Source organism: Lissotriton vulgaris, chromosome 9 (genome assembly GCF_964263255.1).
Source record: "Lissotriton vulgaris chromosome 9, aLisVul1.2, whole genome shotgun sequence".
NCBI classification, from domain to species: Eukaryota; Metazoa; Chordata; class Amphibia; order Caudata; family Salamandridae; genus Lissotriton; species Lissotriton vulgaris.
In genome coordinates, this window is record NC_141697.1 from 971,303,741 (window position 1) to 971,328,404 (window position 24,664).

Below are 24,664 nucleotides of genomic sequence, written 5' to 3' on the forward strand. Positions count from 1 at the left end.
CCAATGAGACCGTAATCCACCTGAACCTTTTCTGCCCTGAGGAAGCCCATATAGGGCGAAACGCGTTGGCTGTTTCGTGCGGTTTCACTGATCATCGTACTTTGAGTTTCTTGGCTGTTTTATCATCGTGTCAAGAGAAACCGATTAAAATTGGACTTTTTTCACATTTATGAAGGACATGTGTCTCAATTTGTTAATTTGATACATTCCATTTCACAAATTTTCTTGTTGCCTCTCCATACGCTTGTTTCAGGAAAACAAGGGGGCATATTACCAAGGGCCATTATCGCCGCTTTAACAGGACTTTTTCCCGCTAAAGCGGCGATAATTTTATCGCCCTATTACCAAGCTGTCGCTAACACCAGTTAGCGACAGCTTGTAGGCGATAGCGGGCATTTTGGGGGCCGCTTTGCATGTCAGCGATAATTATCGCTAATGACATGCAAAGTGGGCGTGCCAAAATGTCAACGACTGAAAACAGTCGCTGCAATCGCTATCACCTATGATCAACACAGGCGTAGCTTTGGAAATACTGGCACTAAGCGCGAATATCTCCAAAAGCTAACGCCTGCCCTGACCAGTTCTTAGCCATGTTATCCAATGAGAGGTGGATAACATGGCTAAGAGCATTGTCACAGTAATGCCTGAATATCGCTGTATTGACAGCGATATTCACGCATTTCGCCCGTTTTCTATCGCTTCTGAGATAAACCTTGATAATAGCAAGGTATCTCAGCGATAAAAACAGGTGAAGAGCGGCTATAGGAATATTCCCGCTTAGCCAACATAGCCATAATTATCACTAGTTGTTGGTAATATGCCCCAAAGTGCTCAAGGAACACCCAGAACTGGTTCAGACCGGGCTCACAGCCCTCCTGCATAAAGGTAACAAAGACTTTTAGGGGTATAAGTACAGGACCCCTAACTACAGTAAATTAGATCATCCTGGAAAGAAGAAGGAACCTCTGCCAAGTAGAAAGCTGGAAGACTGAAGAAGAAGGACTGCCCTGCTGTGTGATGCTGGACTGACTGCAGTTGCTTTGCTACCTAGGTGAGGGGAAGGACTTTGTTGTTGCTTTGTCCCCTGACTTGAAGGAATCTCCAAGGGCCTGTTGTGAGCTGGCTCCCTGTTTTAAAGTCCCAGGAACAAAAGGACTTCACCCCCAGCTTCCCTGAGCTCTGCTGAGAGAGCTCTGTCCTTCCTAGAGTGCTTGGGCCAGTTGTGGTGCCTCTGGAAGTGGTACCTGTGTTGGGAAGCTGGAAAACAAGATTTGAGAGACTTTGCTACAGAAAATGTATCGCATCGCTCGATTGCGGAGCACATCACCATCAGTGTGAGGAAATTCCTGCTGCCGTGAAGGTCGAGATCGTCGCAGCACCTGTTGCGGCTGCCAGAGACGTCGCACACTTCGCTAGCAGGAAAAATATCATTGCTGCGAGTATCATCGCAGAGCCTGTCGTCACTGGGTGAGATTGTCCCACCGCCGCTTTGCGAGCTGTTTCACGTTGTTGCAAACATCGTCGCAGAGCCATCGCTTCGAGGGGCCACGAGAGGAGAAGATCGTCGCTAAGCCCCGAAGACTGTCGCATCGTGCCTTTGCGAGAGAAAACTTCCTATGGAACCTACGCACTGGAATCCATACAAGTCATCGCCTTCCTCCCCATACAGACTGGATTCGTTGCAACATGTCCCCTGCTGCAGAGGGGCTATTGCTAACGCCTCCTCAGGGTCTCAAGAGTAACGCATCACTTGTTTTCTACCGCTACAGCTTCTGTGCTTGGATCTTTTTATCGCAAACAAAGGTACTGTGGCTAAAACGTGACGCAACTGTGGATCATTTTATCACTAACCTTAAGAACACTTTGCAACCATATTTTTGAACTGTGTATGTTGGATTTTTGTTGTTTTGGTCTTGTGTAGTTTAGATTAAATACCTTTATTTTTCTAAACTGTTGTGGAGGCCGTTTGTGGTGTTTTCTCTATGTTACTGTGAGTGTTGGTACAAATACTTTACACATTGCCTTTGATAATCCTGACTGCTTGCGCCAAGCTACCAAGGTGGTGAGCAGAGGTTATCTAAAGAGTGTTTCCTCCTTACCCTGACTAGAAGCAAGGGTACCTATTTGGATAGTGGTACCTACCTCTGCCAACTAGAGACCCCCAGTTCTAACATGGGTGCAGCGGTGGGATCCGAACCCACGCCTCCGGAGAGACTGTAGATCAAGGCCAAGCAGATGGATTCCAGTTCAAATGGTGGCAGTGCACAGCCAGTGCAGGGGGGTAAAGTATATATTCCCAAGGACCTGGTACAGAATTATAATAGGAGTGAGGATATTTATGCCTGGTTTACTTCTTATGAAATTGCATTAAGAATGAATGGTGTGCCTGAACAGCATTGGGGGCGGGCCTGTGGAAACATTTTGAGGCTTCTGGGGGGAGTGCTCTAGAGCCCTTAGAGTTAGCAGGTGCCATGACCTACCCCAATATGAAGGAGGCCCTATGTCTCAGGTATGGACTTACTCCAGAGCAGTACAGACTGCAGTTTAGAAACTCCAAGAAGAGAGAGTCTGAGACTTGGATGGAATGTGTGAATTTGTACTCATGTGCACTGTAAGGTTGGGTGAAGGGCTGCAAAGTAACTGATTTTAAGGGGTTATTGCATTTAATCCGTTGGGAGCACTTGAGTACTCTTTGTGTTCCAGAGCTGTGCCAGCATCTTTTAGACAGCAAGCTGACAGACCCGATTGAGCTTGTTAAGGAGGCGGACTGCTGGACCAGTACCAGGGTCCACACAGGAATTGTGGGTACAACAGCCAAAGGTGGGCAGGGTCCCCAGCAGAAGAGTGGGGGTGACAAGGGTAACCAAAAGGAGTTCTCTCAAGGGCCCCAAAATAGTTCCCAGGGAAAGGAGTCCCAACTCCCCAGACCTAGACAGCCATGGCCCCCTAGGGGCAGAAGGGATAACCAAGGTCCCCCTACATGCTATCACTGCAGCGAGGTGGGCTTCTTTTCGTCCAGGTGTCCCAAGAAAAACCCAGCACCCACTGGTGCCCAAGCCCAGGGTTATCAAGTAGAGCTTTGGGAGGGGATTTGATTTCCAGTGGGGAAGGGGAGCTAGAAGTTATGAACCTTGTCTCTTTAGGAGACCGAGAGATGGTCCGGGAAACCTTCCTGCCCGCTAACACTAAGAAATAATATCAGAAGGTGATCATCAATGGGAGGGAGATAAAGGCTCTGAGAGACACAAGAGCCAGTGTGACATCCATGAGGTGTCAGTGGGTGTCTGAAGAGCAGTGTATCCCAAATGTACTCCGGCCAGTGGTTGCAGCTGATAGCTCAGTCCGCCTCTGCAAAGTAGCAATTGTTCCCTTTGAGTGGAGGGGGGTCTCCGGTCTCTTGCAAGTTGTTGCAAGTGATGCCTTGCCTGTAGACTGTTTACTATGGAATGACTGGAGAGTTCTCCATGGAAAGATGTGGAGCACCAAGCTCATCTGGAGATGTTGGGTTTGCCTGCGTGGATCTGTGTGACCACGCGTGCTATGGCAGCCAGTAGGGGTGATTCAGCAGAACTGGAGCATGAAACAGTGGCCAGAGGCCTGCCAGGAGCAGAAGAGGAAGGTGACATGGAAAACCCGCCCCGTGGTCCCTACGGCCCAGGAGGAAGCAGAACCTGAGGGGGATTGCCTGGAGCCTAGCGGGGAACAAGTGGCTGAACTGGGGGAACTGCCTGAGCTGACCCATTGGCAGCATGAAGGTGGCCCCTTCAGGGAGGAGTTCTGCAAGGCACAGAAGGAGTGCCCTTGTCTCATTGGTATGCGGCAACAGGCTGCACACTAGGCAGCAGGTCTAGGGTCTAAGGATCATTTCATTTACTGGGAAGATGACTTGCTTTATAGTGAGCCTAATTTTGCTGAGCACGGTGCAGCCTGTGTGCTGGTGGTACCCGAGCGCTTCAGGAACTTCCTAAGGGGTCTGGCTCATGACGTGCCTCTCGCAGGACATCTGGAGCAAGACAAGACCCTACACAGGCTTGTCACCCACTTCCACTGGCCCCAGATGAGGAAGCACATCAGGGCATTTTGTAGATCTTGCCGAACATGTCAGGCCAGCGGCAAGAGCGGAGGGAAGGGCAAGGCACCCCTCCAACCCTTTCCTTTGGTGAGCACCCCTTTCGAGCGGGTGGGCATCGATATCGTGGGGCCCCTGGACCCCAAGACAACCTTAGGCAACAGGTTCATCCTGGTCTTGGTGGACTATGCCACCCGGTACCCGGAAGCAGTCCCTCTCAGGACAATCAAAGCACCCGTGGTGGGTGGTGCATTGATGGGGATCTTTTCCCGTGTGGGGTTCCCCAGAGAGGTGGTCTCCGACCGGGGTACCAACTTCATCTCTAGGTACCTGAAGTCTCTGTGGGAGGAGTGTGGGGTAACTTATAGGTTCCCTGGTTATTTTTGTATTTATCTATTGGAACAATCTAATCAGTTACACTTCTCGCATCAGAGCTATCCACTCACTTTTTTAACCACATCTAATGTAATTTTCTCTCATCCTGCACATATAAGTAGAACCACAAAGGCATGAAATTCAAAGTGAATCACTAAATCCAAATGTACATTCCATTTACTTTTATTAAAAATAAATAGTGTAAAAGTTTCTATGTAGAGTTTGTCACTTAAAGAGTGATCTTTTTTGATTTTAGCAACTACTCATCATGTTCCAATTTCTTGGCATGAACATTTCATATTTAATACAGTGCCTAGTGCCAATAAACAATTTTACATAAAAAAACATTTATACAACCACAAGTTTTTAAAACCAAAGAAAACCTTGTGGTTGTATCAATGTGTTTTACTTTTGTAAGGTTACCTTGCCCATAGGCTATCATGGGGAATGTGGCTACAGTGGCTACCTGCATATCTTCCCATAGGAGCAAGGTAGGACATAAAAGTCTAGTATCCCTGAACTCAGAATTTAATAACACATCTTTTAGGAAAGGTGCTTTTTAAATCCTGTGTTTGAGAACAGCACTTTTAGAAAGTTGCTGTTCTCTTGTCTGACCTTCCTGTCAGATGCAAAATTAAATTTATCTAAGGAAATCGGATGGCTCTATACTTCTTTCTATCAGAAATAGAAGACGGAATCCGTATAAACAATACCCATATTGTTTAAACCACACCTGATGACTGTACAGCATAGAGTTACCTTTTTCATATGACAAGTGCTTAGCAGTGCACAATATCTACAAAGAAAGTTTTACTTTTTTAATCGCTTTGTTACCGTTCCTGTAATTAACTTGTATCGAGGCCCACAAACATTGACAACCTCAATGGGACACCTTAGACTGATAAAGCTTCTTTCCAGACTATTTACTTCAAAATTAAAAGTCGTGTTACCTGGCTTCGCCTACCTCATTGTTACATCGACTGAAAATTTCCTTCTTGTCTCACAGTTTTATTTTCTATTGTCATGTATATGTATTTATGTGTGTAAAATGTTAAATGCTTATAATAAGTATATCAAATGAAATGAAAAATGTACTCAAATATTTATATATAAAAAGAATATACAAAAATAAAAACATAAACAGTTTTTTGTATCTAAATGTATGGTTTTGATTTGTTTAATGTTAGACGGACCGGGAGGGTCGGCCGAGGATAAGGGGAGAGGTCTCCGGGGAGAGCCGTCTCCAGCGATCGTACAGACAAGTAACTTCCCCCCCACAGACGGACACCACACAAGGTTAAAGTTCAACGAGACTTTATAGGCAATTCTTTAGGTTTACGATGGAATGGTACAAGGAGGTCTGGACTCAGGGGTCCCCTCGATTCTAGTCTCTGGGTTGGGAAAAGGGTAGCGGGACAGTCTTGTTACCAAAAAGATGAAAATAGCTCTCAATCCTCGAGCTCGGCGTTCTAGATGATCGGGCCGCGGCGGAGCCAGCAGGTCCCGAGATGGACGAAGGAAACGACGGTCCGCGGCGGAGCCAGCAGGTCCCGATGAAGGTGATGGTTACAAACGGTCCGCGGCCACGCCAGCAGGTCCCGACGACAATGGAGGGTATGAAGGTTACGAAGGTTGCGGCAGCGCCAGCAGGCAGGACGATGGTGCACGAGACAGAGCTATGGCAGCGCCAGTAGTCCGTCAAGGATGAGTTCTTCTCTGCGTCTCTCGACTCCAAGATACAACTGCCTTCCTGCTCTGGAGCTGCCCCAGTTATAGGGCTGGTGTTCTTTGATGTCCGGACCCTCGCACTTGGAGGTCGGGAGGTCCGGGATGAGGGAGTACAGACACCCAGCAGGGGGGTGGAGCCAGCGCCCGGGGAGGCGATGGGCGAGCGGCACTTGGCGGGGGAGAGCCATCGACACCTCTTTCTCCCATTGACTTGCCAAGTAGCCCGCTCACCTCCCAGGTGGATGGTGGTGCCGGGATGTCTGAGGCCTGGCCAGGCCCAGGGTTGGGGTCGATCGGGGGCCAGGCGGCCTCGTGGTGGAGTGTCCAAGATGGCGCCCAGGATGGGCGCGCAGGCCGGCAGTGGATCGGGCCCACGAGGTCGACATGTTCGAGGGTAGGCCTGAGGGGACGGAGGACGTGTAATGGTGGTGTGTGGTACCTGCGTGACCGGGCTCGGGCCTGGTCGGGCCGGGGGAGATCGGCCCTTCATGTGGCCTGTCCAACATGCGTCCCCCCCAGCTGAAGGCGGGGAGAGTTACCCATCCTCTTGGGGACTCTCCTCGTCGAGGCGGAAGAACCGGGACAGGCCATCCGCGTTGGCGTGATCTGGCCCAGGCCGGTGTTCAACCGTGAAGTCCATCCCTTGAAGGGAGATGGACCAACGTAGTAACTTCGGGTTTTCCCCCCGCATCTGCATCAGCCACTGCAGGGGTCGGTGGTCGGTCTGTACCCGAAAGTGTGTGCCAAAGAGGTAGGGCCGGAGTTTCTTGAGGGCCCATACCACGGCGAAGGCCTCCCTCTCGATGGTGCTCCAGCGTTGTTCTCGTGGGAGGAGTCGCCTGCTGATGAAGGCCACTGGCTGATCAAGGCCTTCGGTGTTCACTTGAGACAAGACTGCCCCAATGCCATGGTCGGAGGCATCCGTCTGGACGACGAACTCCCGGCTGTAGTCGGGGGCCTGGAGCACAGGGGCGGAACACATGGCGGCTTTCAATTGTTCGAATGCTGTTTGACACTCTGGGGTCCAGTTGACCTTCTTGGGTTGATTTTTTGACGTGAGTTCTGTGAGGGGCCCCACTATAGTACCATAGTCTTTCACGAACCTTCGGTAATAGCCCGTGAGGCCCAGGAAGGCTCGTACTTCGGTCTGGGTGATGGGGGGCTGCCAGGACTGGATGGCGGCAATTTTGAGCTGCAGAGGGGCCACCAGGCCGCTTCCCACCTGGTGCCCGAGGTAGGTTACAGACCCTTGACCAATTTGACATTTGCTGGCCTTGATCGTGAGGCCAGCTCGCTGAAGGGCTTGTAGCACTGCTCGGAGGTGATGGAGGTGCTCGGACCAATGATGGCTGTATACAGCGATGTCGTCTAGGTAGGCAGCGCTGAACCCTTCGAGCCCCGCCAGGACCTGATTGACGAGCCGCTGAAATGTTGCTGGGGCATTCTTCATGCCGAAGGGCATGACCTTGAAATGGTAATGGCCATCGGGGGTGGAAAAGGCAGAACGTTCTTGGGCCCGGGGTGTGAGGCCGATTTGCCAGTATCCCGCCGTCAGGTCGAAAATACTGAGGTAGCGGGCAGCTCCCATGCGGTCGATTAGTTCATCTGCCCGGGGGATGGGATGTGCGTCTGTTCTGGTGACCGCATTCAAGCCCCGGTAGTCGACGCAGAACCGGAGTTCCGGTGTGGTGCCAGGGGCGGCCGCTTTGGGGACCAGTACTACAGGACTGGCCCAGGGGCTGTCTGAGGGCTCGATGACCCCGAGCGTGAGCATTTTTGCTACCTCTTCCTGGATGCAGGCCCGCACCCGATCTGGCACGCGGTAGGCCCGGTGGCGGATAGGGGGGCTGTCCCCCGTGTCCACATCGTGCACACACCAGGAAGTGACACTGGGGGCGAGGGAGAACAGGCTGGCGAACTGTGACAGGAGGACTCGACACTCCTGGCGTTGCTCTCGGGTGAGGGCCTCCGAGAGTCGGACCCCATCCACGGAGCCGTCTTTCTCCCGAGTCCGTAGGAGGTCAGGGAGGGGCTCGGAGTCCTCTTCAGCCCCATTGTCTGTGGCCATCAGGAGGCGGAGTTCTGAACGCACAAAGTGGGGTTTCAGTCTGTTAGCGTGGAGGACCCGGAGGGGGTTCCGGGAAGATTCCATGTCGATGAGATAGGTGGCAGGACCCTTGCGCTCGACTACTTTGAAGGGCCCTGTCCACTTGTCTTGCAGGGCGCAGGGTTCGGTGGGGGACATCACCCATACCTGTTGCCCAGGTTCAAATTCGATGGAGGAGGCATTCCGGTCATACCACTTTTTCATGTCCTCTTGACTGGCCTCTAGGTTGGCTTTTGCCAGCTCTCTGAACCGCCGGGTCTGGTTGCGGAGGGTTAGGAGGTACCGGAAGACATCTGGTGGGTTCTTTAGAGGGGGCATCTCCCAGCCTTCCTTGATTAGGCTGAGCGGCCCCCGCACTGGGTGTCCATATAGCAGTTCAAACGGGCTGAAGCCCAGGGACTTCTGGGGAACCTCTCGATATGCGAAGAGGAGACACGGCAGCAGCACGTCCCACTGGCGACGGAGGGGCTCTTCCAACCCCCCGATCATCCCTTTGAGCGTGCGGTTGAACCGCTCAACGAGTCCGTTTCCTTGAGGGTGATAGGGGGTCGTGAATCGGTAGGTAACCCCGCACTGTTGCCAGAGGGACTTCATATATTTAGAAATAAAGTTCGTGCCTCTGTCGCTGACGACTTCTCGGGGGAAGCCCACACGGGAGAAGATCCCCATTAGAGCCCGGCCGACTACCGGGGCTGTCACAGTTCGCAGGGGAACAGCCTCGGGGTAGCGGGTGGCGTGGTCCACTAGCACCAGGATGAATCGATGGCCCTGTTTTGTGCGCGGGTCTAGGGGCCCCACGATGTCTATCCCGACCCTCTCGAACGGGGTGGTGACCACGGGAAAAGGTTGCAGGGGGGCTTTTAGTTTGCGGCCGCTCTTTCCACTGGCTTGGCACGTGGGGCAAGATCGGCAATGCTGGTGTACATCGTTCCTCATTTTGGGCCAGAAGAAGTGGGTCACCAGACGACTATAGGTTTTATCTTGACCCAGGTGTCCCGCCAGGGGGACATCGTGGGCCAGGTTTAGCAGAAAGTCTCTAAAACGGAGGGGCACCACTAGTACTCGGCTGGCCCCCAGCTCCGCGATTCTTTGCTCACTGTACAGCAGATCATTGTCCCAGTAGACCCAGTGAGTTCCGGAGGTATCCCCTGCGCTTTGGGCGAGCGCTTGCTGGCGGAGTCCCTCGAGGGAGGGACAGGTCTTCTGTTCTTGGCGAAATTGTTCTTGCGTGGGCCCCCCCTCTTGAGGCCACTGGTCGAGGTTAGCGAGGTCTGGAGGTTGAGCTGGTTCTGGGGGGACGTCACGGTCGGTGGTTTCGGCTGGGGCGACCGGAGGCGGTGGCGCCGGCCATTCGGGTTCCTCTGGGCGGGAGTTGGCACGGGCGGCCATGGACCGGGTGGTGACGCACGCCCAGTCTGGGACGCCTAACATCCCCAGGTGTTCTCTTCGTTCTACGGCTGCCCACGGAGAGCTTTCCAGGTCGTTCCCCAGGAGGCAGTCTACGGGGGCATCGTCTCGGACCGTTACCTTCAACATGCCGGAGACCCCTCCCCATTCGAAGGGGACGCAGGCCATCCGACACAGACTTTCGGAGTTATCGGCTGAACGTACAGGGCAGAGAATGTTTGGTAGATATTGTTCTGGGGTTACCAGGTGACAGCGGACGGCTGTTACACTGGCCCCGGTGTCACGAAGGGCTTCGGCCCGGCGTCCATTGATGCTTACCCATTGGCTGTACTTCTGGGTGTTAGCGGGTAGGGGGACCCGCGGGACCATGTCTCTCCCCCCTAAGCAGGCTAGAGCCATGGCGGCTGGCTCCCATTCTTGGTGTTCCTGTTCATATTCCTCTTGTTCCTCTGAGATCTGTTCCTCCCCCAGAGCAGCAGCGGCTACTTGGCGGGGTCTTGGGCTCTGGTACTGGGGGCAGTTTGGGTCGTTTGCATAGTGTCCGACTCGTTGGCATCGATGGCACGTAACATTGGCTCGATATCCCGGTCGTGCCGGGGTGCTGCCCCGGTTGGCCGGGGGGGTGGTGCTGGTAGCGGGGGCGACCGGAGCGTTGTCTCTTCCGCGTCCTTGGCCTCCTCCTCCGCCTCGGGGACGGTGCTGACCATTGTTTTTTTTTTTTTGTTTTTTTTTTGAAAACCTTTATTGAGCACAGTTCACAAGACAAATACGGGCCTACAACCATCCGGCCGGCCTCGACACTTCTGTAGCTCGGTAGCAAAAGATACATCCACTCGGTAGCACGCCTGCATGTAAAAGCTTACGATACGTGTTACAATAAATCCGCATGCCCCAAGTGTCAGGAATCAATAAGGTTAATTTTGCATAATTTTATATATAAGGAGATACAGAGGCTAGAACGGATCAGTGTACAGTACATACATCCAAGTAATAAACGGGCAACGTCCATCAGGAGAGTCCATTCACAATAAAGACATCTAAAATGGCGGCACTAATCCAGGACAACGGAATCAAAACAAAGTGAAGTGTGCCCCCCTGCCGTTACCCACCGAACATCAATCCCACCCACTGACCCTGAACAAAGCATATAAGAAAGAGAGGCGGAAAAATAGAAGTAGAAGGCCCATAGAAACAAAAAAGAACGAACCGATGAAGACCCCCCACCCTACACGCGTGCCGAGGCTATGGCCTACCCCCCCCTTAGCAGTGTGTCTGTCGCCCCAAAAGGAGAACCCGAAATATAGAATACAAGCGAAGAGAGAAAAGAAAAAGTCCAGAAATGCACGGTAGCACACAGGGAGAGAGAGAAGATTACACTACCCTACTACTCCCAGGAAAGGGGAAAAGCGGGGAGGAGCCCACCCCTCAACCGAACTCCCGGCTTCCCTCACCGACAACGCCTCCGGCGCCATACACCACACCATGACCAAAAACTGTATTCCCAGTAAGGCAGTAGCTGTAACACCCAGTACCTCAGTCCAGCGCAATCTCACCCCCCCCAGCAGGTGAAATAAACAGCAGGAGAAATCGACAGTACTGTGCAGAAGCAAATCAGAACATTAAAGACTAACCAACCACTATCATAAAACATGGTCCAGTCCGGGTCTGCGCCAGTCGATCCAATCATTACAACCACAGACAGTCCATCAACCCTGTCCGGAACGATAGAATTCCTCCAGGCCCGTCCATTGCTGCGAGACGTCTTGGACCAGGACAAAGAAGCAAAATGGCCGCCCACGAAGAGAGGGGACCGTGAAGCCTTTGTGCGCCACAGGGTCCCAAACAGTGCAAAAGCATACCCCAGGGGCTCCACTGATAGGGACAGCGAGGGGGACAGGTGACGATGCGAAAGAGCTGCCAGGCACCGGTGGATAGTTTGTAGGCAAAGTCGTCACGCCGATAGCAAGGGGTACCCCTGCAACTATAACTTCGTCGACAGTCAGACTCGATACTTTGTAGCCAGGAGAATACCCCACCGCCCTCTCTGTAGTCGGCAACATTGTATCCCCTCCAAATTGAAACAGGGGCGGCGGGGGTTCATCCAGTCGGGATCGCGCTCTGCCTGGCAGTGCTTCATCGAGCCTCCGGGCCAGCGCCCGGGCAGTGCTCCGCATTTCAACCTTCAGGGCCATGAGAGCGGCCAGGATGTCGCCACAGGTCGGGTCGCTCCAAGTCAGAAGCCGGTCCGCGTTGTCCCCCCGTACACCCGATGCGGTCACCGGCCCCGGGGCGCGTGGGTCCCCAGCCATTGCAGACCCAGTATCAGCTAGCGCTCCGGCGGTGAAAACAGGCGCCATGTCCTTGCCCGCTGCGCACAATGAGTGGTGATACCAGGGGAGAGAGCGGCCGCTGGAATTGCAACAGTGTAGCCGCCGGGGAAACTCCGTAAGCAAAGCGAAGGCAGCACAGGATGGGAGTCCTCCACGTTTCCCGGGGGTTAGCAGTCGTCCACTACGGGGAGACGCTCCAAGATGGAGTCCGCCCCTGCCTCAAAGGGGTGGCAGGGGGGGAAGCGAACCGTGGGAGGGGGCTCCAGCGTCGTCTATGCCTCAAGTTGTGCGAAATAGAGTCCGACCCAGGTGGAAGGGTCCGACTCCTATCGTCCGAGCAACGCTCTAAGCCCCCGTGGTCTGCAGCGTCTCACCAGCTCGTCTCCCCATCTGAGTCTCTCGGCGTCCAGCGGCGGCCATCTGCGCAGGGTACAGGGGGAAGCGCCGGAGGTCAAAAACACATCGAGTCCAACACCAATTCCGCCGGCAAAGGTACCAAAAGGACACCAGTCAGTTCAGCGCCAGCATTCCACGGTATTAGGACGGCGCCGGGCAGGATAAAGGGTCAGGATAGTCAAAGAAAGCCAGACGGCTTGCGGAGCCGGGAGTTCAAGCGTCTGTCCCGTCCGCCATCTTGGCTCCTCCCCTCGGTGCTGACCATTGTTGTTCCGGTTCTGTTCGTAGGACCCATTTCGGCCCACTCTGGTGATTTCCCACCGGTCAGCTTCGGCTGCGAGCTGCCGGGGATCCGTTAACTTGCTGTCGAGGAGGTGCTGGCGGAGTTCAATGAAGCAATTGTTCGACAGATGCTCCCATACCATAAGATTGAACAGTTGTTCGTAGGTCGTGACCTTGCTTCCTTTGATCCAGCCCTCGAAGGCTCGGCTAAAGTAGTTTACATAGTCCACCCAAGTTGTACCCGGGATGCGGGTGCAGTCTCGGAACCTCTGACGGTACATCTCGGGTGTGAGGCCATAGCGGGTGAGGAGTGCAGCTTTCATATGGTCATAGGAGGTCATCTGGTGGTCCGGGAGTTGCAGCAGGGCGTCGCGGCCCTCATTGAGGAATCTCCCCCATAGACCGGCTCCCCAATCGCTTCTATCGATCCGGTGTGCAGTCATAGCGATTTCATAGGCCTTAAACCATTGCTGGATGTCGTCCTCTCGGAAGTATTCTCGAACGACATCCTTGGGGATGTGTACCTTTTTCTCTGTTGCCCCTGGGGTGTGGGGTTGCTCGGACACCCCTACTTCTTTATTCTGCTTGCGTAGGTCGATCTCAGCTAGTTTCCGCTCATGTTCATATGCCAGTTTCTTTTCCTCGAGCTCCCTTTGTCTCTGTTTCTCCTCCCTTTCTTCTCGGAGACGCAGGTGCTCTAAGTTGATTTTTTGTTCGGCCAACTTAAGTTCAACGTCCATTTTGAGCCGGGCCATTTCCAGCTTGTGTAGTCGGGTTTTTTCTCGTTCCTGGATCTCGTCTTGCGAGAGACCCGTTCCTCGCTCTTCAGGGGCCGTGGTGGTTTTTGCTGCGATGCTTTGGTCGGGGGTTCCGGCGACCCCGGTTTCTGCCCAAGATTCTAGGGCATGCTTAAAATCGTCTTTGGTACTTAGTCCGGTGGTAGCGATACCTAGTTCGATGCAGAACTACTTTAGTTCACGATGGCTGTACTCGTCCAATTTCTCCATCTGGAATTTCTCCGTTGATCCGCTTTCTTTAGTTGTCATCGTGATTCGCCGTGGGGTGAGCTACTCTCTGTACTGTTATGCGGTGATTCGGATCGCGCCGCTGGCCACCAATGTTAGACGGACCGGGAGGGTCGGCCGAGGATAAGGGGAGAGGTCTCCGGGGAGAGCCGTCTCCAGCGATCGTACAGACAAGTAACTTCCCCCCCACAGACGGACACCACACAAGGTTAAAGTTCAACGAGACTTTATAGGCAATTCTTTAGGTTTACGATGGAATGGTACAAGGAGGTCTGGACTCAGGGGTCCCCTCGATTCTAGTCTCTGGGTTGGGAAAAGGGTAGCGGGACAGTCTTGTTACCAAAAAGATGAAAATAGCTCTCAATCCTCGAGCTCGGCGTTCTAGATGATCGGGCCGCGGCGGAGCCAGCAGGTCCCGAGATGGACGAAGGAAACGACGGTCCGCGGCGGAGCCAGCAGGTCCCGATGAAGGTGATGGTTACAAACGGTCCGCGGCCACGCCAGCAGGTCCCGACGACAATGGAGGGTATGAAGGTTACGAAGGTTGCGGCAGCGCCAGCAGGCAGGACGATGGTGCACGAGACAGAGCTATGGCAGCGCCAGTAGTCCGTCAAGGATGAGTTCTTCTCTGCGTCTCTCGACTCCAAGATACAACTGCCTTCCTGCTCTGGAGCTGCCCCAGTTATAGGGCTGGTGTTCTTTGATGTCCGGACCCTCGCACTTGGAGGTCGGGAGGTCCGGGATGAGGGAGTCCAGACACCCAGCAGGGGGGTGGAGCCAGCGCCCGGGGAGGCGATGGGCGAGCGGCACTTGGTGGGGGAGAGCCATCGACACCTCTTTCTCCCATTGACTTGCCAAGTAGCCCGCTCACCTCCCAGGTGGATGGTGGTGCCGGGATGTCTGAGGCCTGGCCAGGCCCAGGGTTGGGGTCGATCGGGGGCCAGGCGGCCTCGTGGTGGAGTGTCCAAGATGGCGCCCAGGATGGGCGCGCAGGCCGGCAGTGGATCGGGCCCACGAGGTCGACATGTTCGAGGGTAGGCCTGAGGGGACGGAGGACGTGTAATGGTGGTGTGTGGTACCTGCGTGACCGGGCTCGGGCCTGGTCGGGCCGGGGGAGATCGGCCCTTCATGTGGCCTGTCCAACAGTCGCTATAATATTGAATAACATAATGGACAGTTGCTTAGTATGTGTTTGCTAGAGAGAGTTCTCTCTCTCTTTTTCCTAATCTGTTTATTGTTCCCTACGACTAGCAAACTTAGTAATGGTAGGGGTCCCCCATTTTTCAAATACTGACCTTCCTGTGTGCCTTGGCCTGTTTGTGAATTGACTGTCTGATTTGTGAGGGGCAGGGGCTGGGTGGCTCCCAGAGTCTGAGTGGGCCATCCCTGGGCTGAATAGCTCCATCTGCATCTAGAGTGGTGGGAGGGGGTAGCACCTGGGCCTGAATAGGGCTGTGCCTGCCTTCTACAATGCTGGCTCCACCTCCTGCTGGACGGCTGATGACCCTGCCCCTCTCTCTGAAAGGAAAGGAGAGGCCAGGAAAACAAAGTGCTCAAGGGACACCCAGAACTGGTTTAGACCGTGCTCAGAGCCCTCCTGCACAAAAGGAACAAATAATTTTAGGGGTATAAGTACAGGACTTCTGACTACAGAAAATTAGATAATCCTGGAATCAAGAAGGAACCTCTGCCAAGGAGAAAGCTGGAAGACTGAAGAGTAAGGCCTGTTGTGAGCTGGCTCCCTGTTTTGAAGTCCCAGGAACAAAAGGACTTTACCCTCAGCTTCCCTGAGCTCTGCTGAGAGAGCTCTGTCCTTCCTAGAGTGTGTGGGCCAGTTGTGGTGCCTCTGGAAGTGGTACCTGTGTTGGGAAGCAGGAAACCAAGATTTGAGAGACTTTGCTACAGAAAATTTATCGCGTCGCTTGATTGCGGAGAGCATCACTGTCAGTGCGAGTAAATTCCCACCGCCACGAAGGTCGAGATCGCCTCAGCGCCTGTTGCAGCTGCCAGAGACGTTGCACCCTTCGCTAGCGGGAAAAATATCAACACTGCGAGTATCGTCGCAGGGCCTGTCATCATTGGGTGAGATCATCACACTGCCGCTTTGCGAGCTGTTTCACGTCACTGCGAACATCGTCGCATAGTCATCGCTTCGAGGGGCACGAGAGGAGAAGATCGTCACTAAGCCCTGGAGATCGTCGCATCGTGCCTTTGAGAGAGAAAACTTCCTGCGGAACCTACGCACCGGAATCCATACAAGTCATCGCCTTCCTCCCCATACAGACTGGAGTCGCCGCAACACGTCCGCTGCTGCAGCGGGGCTGCCACTAACGCCTCCCCAGGGTCTCAGGAGTAACACATCGCTTGTTTTCTACCGCTACAGCTTCTGTGCTTGGAACTTTTTATCGCAAAGAAAAGTACTGTGGCTAAAACGTGACGCAACTGTGGATCATGTTATCGCTAACCTTAAGAACACTTTGCAACCATATTCTTGAACTGTGTATGTTGGATTTTTGTCATTTTGGTCTTGTGTTGTTTAGAATAAATACCTTTATTTTTATTTTTCTAAACTGTTGTGGAGGCAGTTTGTGGTGTTTTCACTGTGTTACTGTAAGTGTTGGTACAAATAATTTACACATTGCCTTTGATAAGCCTGACTGCTTGTGCCCAAGCTACCAAGGGGGTGAGCAGAGGTTATCTAAAGAGAGTTTCCTCCTTACCCTGAATAGAAGCAAGGGTCCCTATTTGGACAGTGGTACCTACTCTGCCAACTAGAGACCCCCAGTTCTAACAAATATAAATCAATATTCATCTCAAGAAATTTCCCATATTACAGTGCAACACACACCCTCCCTCCATGTCTGCTACCACATGAATCATCAATCAACTTAAATCACCACTCACGCAATCATTCACTAATCGTTGCAATAGTTGAAGTTGCCTCATCCAATCTAAGCATGGGTAGAGAATTTGCTCTTGGCAGGCAGTCTTGCAGGTAATAAACAATTTTATTGGGCAACACTTCTAGTGCAAAGTGAAGCAAAAGAAATAGACATTAGGCTATAGACATGCGAGGGGGCAGGCATTGTCCCCAATTTCATGAAGGAATTGTGAAGGCGTCTTCAATGCACACTGATTCAACTGCAATCCGGCAGTATACATGTGACTAATAAAAAAGGTGGGGCAGCATAAATCTGGCACAAAAATTATAATTTTCTTCTAACTCATTTTTTTGTTTTTTGCAAAGAAAGAACTAAGTTCATTGAGAAAAATTTTAAAGTTCTATGGTGGCACTGGCATACCTAGTCCAGGATGTAGAGTTTGTCCTTCAACTCAGATGGTTCACCCAGAAATTGGTCAGCTAACACATTTGATTCAACTTAGGACCAAACACGCTCTTCCTCCTCCTGTGCTGCTATTTCATGAACGGTGTAATTGTGCGCATCTTCCCATACCAACACATCAATGGATTTTGATCCACATAGACCTCTTTTGGATCATCCAGATACTTATGCAACATCTTGGTCATTGGTGCTGTCACTTGCTCAACCTGTTTTGCCATCACCTCTGCACTAGACTTGAGGCATGACAATGGAAACGAACATAATGCAGAGGTCCTTCTTTTGCTGTTGTTTCTGGTGTTCTGGTTGATGGTGTTGGCTGCTGTGAGAAAAGACTGCCCTCTCTGGGGGTTGAAGGCGGCACGCCTGAACTGCAGGGTGGGTGTGAGGGTTCCCCTCCACCACACAGCGTCTCACCCAGCGTCTTACCGGATCCTCCACCACACGGCATCCCATCCAGCATCTCATCTGATCCTCACCACATGGAGGCTGCCGTCTGCCAAAACCGGAAGTAGAGTTAACACCGTCTGCCAGTCAGGTTATTTCCCAGCACGTAGGCACCACACGACAGGGACACCGGTGAAGGGTGCACTTTCACCCCCTTTTTAAGTCCCGTGAAGAAGCGAGGCTCTGATTCGATTCTTTGTTTTTTTCTCTCTACATCCTCCTTCCCGGCAAGACCTACTGCTTCCACCTCCCAACGGACCCCGAGAGACTTCAGAGTGTCAAGAGGACCCTGAGAAAAGAAAACCCAGTGGATGCAAACTGTATTCTCCCTAGCCATCACCATTCTACCCTTATATCAGGACCGAGAGAGAATCCCTTCAATTAGGAAACACCTTAAGTTATTCGTTAAACCATTGCCTCTCAATTAATAAAACTCTCTATTCTCTGAAGAGAACCTTTCTGGCATCTTCTTTCCTGTTCGATAGTACTGAACCACCTACCTTGCTCACGGACGCACCCCAGAAGTTCCAGCCATTCTTCTTCCAAATCTCTGGCTTGCTCTACAATCCACTTCTTGTATTTTAAAACATACCCTTCAGAAAAAGGGATGAAAGTGGGCAGAATTTTTTTGTACCGTGGATCAAGTAGTACGGCACATATGTACTCTTTGGACTCGATGATGTCATGTTGCAGCCTTATATCAGAAGCCAAGTGCAGGACTAAGGTCTCAACCAAGGCATGTGCTTCTGTGTTTTCATTCACACCTGCAGGGGTAAACTTTTCAGATTCCTTCTTTAACTGGTCTTGTAAGAGATGCAACATTGGGATAGCTTGGCCAATCGTACTGTCCTCCTTACTAACTTCCTGCGTAAAAACTCCAAAAGGGAGTAGCATATATGTCAGCTATTTGACTAGGCCCCATTTGTCCACATCCATGGTCATAGCTTTCCCAGCTGCATCCTCTCCTCTTTAACTGACATAGCCATTGATCGGTTTGTACTGCTCAAACAGACGCTGCAGCATGTAAAAAGTGGAGTTCCAATGTGGTGGCACCTTCTGTATCAGGGCTTTAACTGGTGCTGTATTAATATGCTGAATAGTCAGCAGCTGCTTACGGGCTTTAAAAAAATGGCTGAAATGGATGCAGTTTCTTCTGCAGGTGGTCAGGTATGTTGCTGACTAGGTCTTCATTTTTAGGAAGTCTTGCACCACCAAGGTTGATGCAATTGGCCAGACACAGGACCCTGAAATAGCCTCTGTCTCACATGGCCTAGACTATGTTACTGCCTTTGTCCGTGGCAACAAATCCAATTCTAAGACCTCTCAGTTGCAGTCGTTCATACACCTTGCTGGTAAATTCTTCCGAGATGTTTGCAGCTGTATGTGATTTCTCCATTGTGAACATGGCCACTGTTGCATGCCGCCAAATGCTCTTAAAACGTTCTTCAGGGCCAAGACCTGAAGATACCTTTTGCTTTACCCTTTCAGAAGAGATCTAGTGTGCAGTGATGCACACTGGATGTAATCAGTCGCCTGACAACTGGTCCACATGTCTGTCATCAAGTGGGTGGTGTGAACAATACTTTGCTGCAAGGCTTGTCCAACCAAATGCAGCACATTGTGATGCTGTACTAGAAGAGCCATTCTGACAAAATAGGTCCTACTTGGAACCTTCCATTGTGAGCAGATGGCTGCCACAAATTCTAAGAATCTGACACCTTCCACCAAAGTAAAAGGGAGGAGGTCCAGCGCTAATTTTTTTTTTAACTTTCCCATTGTACAAACGTGCGGTTGGGTGGTTTCGCTCGTAGGGCCCCTCCTGCCTAAACATGCTCGTAATAGTAGTCTAGATTTTCTTATTTTCTTGGGGCACTGGGAAGTCACTAAAGTGGGTGAATCTGCTGGCACACTGCTGGGGACAGGGCTGCTTTGCGTGAAGAAGTCACCTTCTTCTTTCTTATCATCAGCACCTTTCCTCTGTGATTGGACTTGGAGCTGATGTTCCCTGGCTCTCCCCACCATCACGACCACGTTCAGCAATTTTTTAAGGTGCTCCTCCCACTTGATTGTGTGGTGTTTTTTCACATGGGTCACGGACCTCCAATACCATAATGTGAACCAGGCTTACTTCAATGAACATTTGTGTGGCAAATGGTGCATACTGCAATGGGCTCCCCCTCTTTGCTAACTGTAAAAAAAAGTCCCACACTGGGAGGAGAACTTTTTTACTGGGTCACTGCCAATGCCTGAAGAAGAATTGGAGGTAGGTGGGCATGTCATCAATTACCTCTCTGCTTCCCCTGAGGCAGGGGTTGGTACGGGTCTCAGCTGGGGCTTTGCAAATATAGGAGCTGGTGGCTGTGCTACCTGTGCCACATCCCTTGGAGCTCGTTGAATAGCAATGTCAGATTCCTCTTTGTCACCTTCCACCATGAGTGCCTCATCATCTCCTTCTATAAGTCTAAGTCTTTCTGGAACTTTTCTTTTCCCTTGCTTCTCCTGTTGTCTTCTGGTCACTGTTGGGGTCCTCTCCATGTCGCTATCATCCTCAGAAGAAGTGGTGCTTGGAGAAGATGGTACTGTAGTACCCTTCATTTTCCTTCCTGGAAATCTGGGAGCCAATGATTCTAAAAGAGGAGGTTCAACTTCTTGCTCTGAAGGAAGCTCAAACTCCTGTTCTGCTCCAACATCAGACAAATATACCATTGCTGGCTGCTGTCCACTTTGCTGTGTTTCATGAAATGATTGTGTACTACTTTGTGAAAGGGACAAATCCAATTCAACATCACTACTTGTCTGCGTCAACATGATTGCACTGGCTGCCTCACTGACAGACATGGTGCTGGGCTTAGGTTGGCGGGATGGTTCTGTTGCTGCCGGACTGCTGGTCTCAGCTTGCTCACGGTAGGCCGGTGTGGCAGGCACAAGTTTCCTGAAAAAGGTTGTGATCGGCACTCCAGTAGTAGAAATCTGCTTCTTCTTCTACCCACTAGCCAATTTCTTTGCATCGCCTTTCTTTGGGGCCATCTTGAAGCTGTCAGTTGGCAGTAGGACTTGCCTTCACAACAAGCTGAAGAGATGACCCGGTTGCGTAGACGATCACGCTTCACATTGTGCGCAGCCCTTCTGTCTGGCAGTACTGTGGGTGATGTCTCTTCTCTTGTGCACCTAAATCATCAGTGAAACCTGGCACTGTTGCAGTTCAAGTAGTAGTACATGCAAACTATATAATTTAGTGTGCTTACTTAAGTTATTATAATTATTTAACCATAGTGTTCATTCTTAAAACGGAAAACTACACAAACATAAACTTTCATGGTGTACACTCAGGAAGGATAAGAAAGAGCAACAACAACAACAACAAACCACACATATGTAATTGTTTGTTTTATATGCATCACATGGGATGTGGCACTCAGGGAGGTGCAGCAAATGACAATAGAATAATCCTTACACAATAAATGCTGTTGTGAACCTATAGCAGATATGAGGTTGATTCATTGTTGTCAGATGTTATGAAAATGGTTAAAAAAAAATATCTAAAAATAAAATACATGGTTTTTAAAAAACTAACATAAAAAATTAAATATTTAAAATTAAAAAATAACTACCAAATTGAAAAAACTAAAAACTAAAATTGAAAACAATTAAAATAAAAAATGATAAATAAGTGACATTAGCCTCAAGCAAATCATTTTAAATATTAAACTGCTATCTCATTGCTCAACCATCCATGCAAGCATATGGCAAAGGGCCACAATGGCTGGACACACAAAATGGCTGCCTGCCATTGCCACATGGTCATCAACAACAACACGGTGCAAAAAGGCATTGGGAACAAATAGAAGACATGCAGGCCTATGGCAAAAGCACACTGGCTACCTACACAAAATGGCCTCCAGTCACATTGTAATTGTATTGTAATTGCATTTATATGGCGCTTAATACCCCTGACGAGGCGTCAAAGCACTTTTTCGGCAAGTAGCACGCTACTCCGGGACCCATAGAAGATTAGTGTTGAATTAGTATAGTGAAACATGCAAGTACATTTTAAGTGGTGGATAGGTTAGTCAGTTATATGGATTTGGAATGATGGCAGAAGGATAGAGGAGAAAAAAGGTTTGTATTTATATAGCGCTTGTTGACGCACGCTATTCAGGAAGCCCATACAGGATTAGTGGTGAATTATTATGGTGAAATATGAAGTAATTTCAGTGGTGGATATTTAGGGCCCGATGTAGGTAATCCCAAATTACCGATTCTTAAATACCAAATCATACAGATTCGGTATTTAAGAACTGGCAATCGGGATGTAGGTAATTTTACCGATTTAATTACCGAATCAGTATGATTCAGTAATTAACGGCCGGTATTTGCCTTCCTACATCTAGCCCCTAGTCAGTTATTTTGAGTGAGAAGGATAGCGGAGGGATAAAAGGGGAAGAAAGGTTTGCATTCATATACCGTACCACTTGTTTACCCCTGATGGGTGTTGAAGCGCTTTTCTGGTGAGTAGCACGCTACTCTGGAACCCATAAAAGATTAGTGCTGAAAATTAGCATAGTAAAATATGAAGTCATTTGAGTAGTGGAGATGTTATTCAGTTATTTGGGTAGAGAAGGGTTGGTGGCAGGATAGAAGAGGGAAAGAGGTTTGAATTTATATAGCGCTTGCTACCCCTGATGCGGTTTTGAAGCGCAATTAGCACGCTACTCTGGAACCCATCAGGATTAGTGTTGAATTAGTATGGTGAAACATGAAAGTAATTTTAGTGGTGGATATGTTAGTCAGTTATTTGGATAGAGAAGAGTTGGGGAGTGGTAGAAAAGGAAAAAGGTTTGCATTTATATAGCACTTGTAACCCTGATGGGGTGTTGAGACTCTTTATTGGCGAGTAGCACGCTACTCTGGAACCCAATAAAGGATTTGTGGTGAATTAGTAAAGTTGAATATGGAATTTGAAAAGTGAACATGTTAGTCTGTTAATCTTGATTGAAAAGGATAGTGGAGGGATAAAAGAGTGAAGGATTTTTTCTTAAAGTCTTAGCAGTAGGAGGAGGCTTTTGGATGAGTAAAAAAGGAGTTTTGAAGGGGAGGAGTCAGAAGGAAAAGTTTAGAAAGGTCTGTTTTGGGGGATCGGTATAATAAAAGAGGTGTCAGATGATGCAAGGAGGGGTAGAGTAGGAGAGAGTCTAGAACGTTTTTTTGGTGATCATAGTAGTAGTATGGGGTATGGGGAAATGAGAGAGTGGATGTAGAGGATATATTGATAGATGTATACGCTGAGAAATAGGGTAGTGCATTGGAAATGCTAAATTAGAAGAAAGTGATAAATATATAGATCCATAAGTACATTGCAAGTATATAGATACATCATGGATGTAAGTATATGTAGATTAAAGATATTGATAGTAGTGGTATGGGGTTTGGGATAAATGAGAGAATGGATGTAGAGGATATATTGATAGATGTATAGGATGAGAGATAGGGTAGTGCATTGGATAGAGTAGTAGAAAGAAGTTTTAGATAAGTCAGAAGGTTGGGCTTGAAGATATATTGAGCGAAGCATAGGCTGAGAAATAAGGTAATGCATTGGAAATGCTAAATTAGAAGTGATAGATATATTATATAGATACATAAAGGAGGTAAGTATATGTAGATTGAAGATAGTGAGGCACAGCATAAGAAATAGGGTAGTGCATTGGATATGCTTTTTCAGGAGAAAAGTAACAGACAGACAAATCCAAGTACATGGAAGGTACATATATGCACAATGGAAGTATGTACATGTAGACCAAAGATGATTTTATTTATTTATTATTATTATTATTATTTTTTCTCTCAGCAACATAATTATTTTACATGTTTATACAAAGTAATACACAAAGATAGGTACATATCTATAATGAAAACAAATGCTTGTATACAGAGGGATATGCTTTAAATTTCTGTTTGCGTATGGTGCTTATGGGGAACAAAGAGAAGACATGCAGACCTATGGGCAAAGCACACTGGCTGGCTACACAAAATGGTCTTCTCTACATAGGGATGACCATGAGACCGATTAAAATTCGCATCACAGAGCACCGTAACAACTTCCGGTGCCGCAAAACCAACACTAAGATGACGGCAGATTTCCACAACTTACACCACCCACCGGACTCCATCAGTTAGTGTGTCCTAGAGGCCCACCCTGGCATAACAAAAAATGCCCTCTTCAGAATCGAACAGAGATGGGTATTGCGTTTGGCTTGTGATAAAGAGGGCCTTAATGAAGACATACCTTGGGTAGCACTCACAAGAAGAACCATCTAATTAGGCCACAGCATGAGGTAGTAACAAGTATACATCAACCACTGACCCCTATGGCTAAATTCAACCATACACCATTGTGTATTTGTCAATCTTCCGACATGAAGTACATCAGAGCTATACAATGTGAAGTTGTGATATAATCATCACAAAAACATCAAGATGAATACTGATAAGTATTTTATTAGGTAGATGAAGGACAGCTTAAACAACCACTGTACTCCAGGTTCTTATCATCAATGATCGTTCAAACCTCCAATCCATAGAACCTCTGCACTGAACACAGAAATACGAATACCAGAAGGAATGCAAACATGTTCTAAACTAAATAATGATGAATATAACACACCTCCCCCTTCACAAAACTAAAATAATATTTAAAAACTTTATACATAACATTGCAATTCAAGAAATAATAGAAATTCAAAATCTTACAAAATCTTTCATTTTTGTCTGTAAATGTCTAACTTGACAACTTCTTCTAGGTTCACATACTTGTTTGCCAACAACATGAGTACCTTCTAAAGGAACTCCCGTTTGTTCTACATTTCCATTTTGCTCTACAACTGGGATGGAGATATGTTCAATATTATTCTTGTCAAGACCATTTGAGGTGGGCTCTGAAGCATTAAAACTGTCAAAAAATCTGAAAATCTTCATCTTCTACATTCCTCGAGTATTGCGTAGTCAACTGAGGTTTTCCCACCACATACCTAGCTTTGTACATAGATACACGTCTAAAGCTCCACATTTTTCCACCTTTAACTTTAACAGCTTTGCTAAATACCTCAACAACTTCGATAGGATCAGACCATCTAGACCATCTCCTATTACTTGACCCTCCA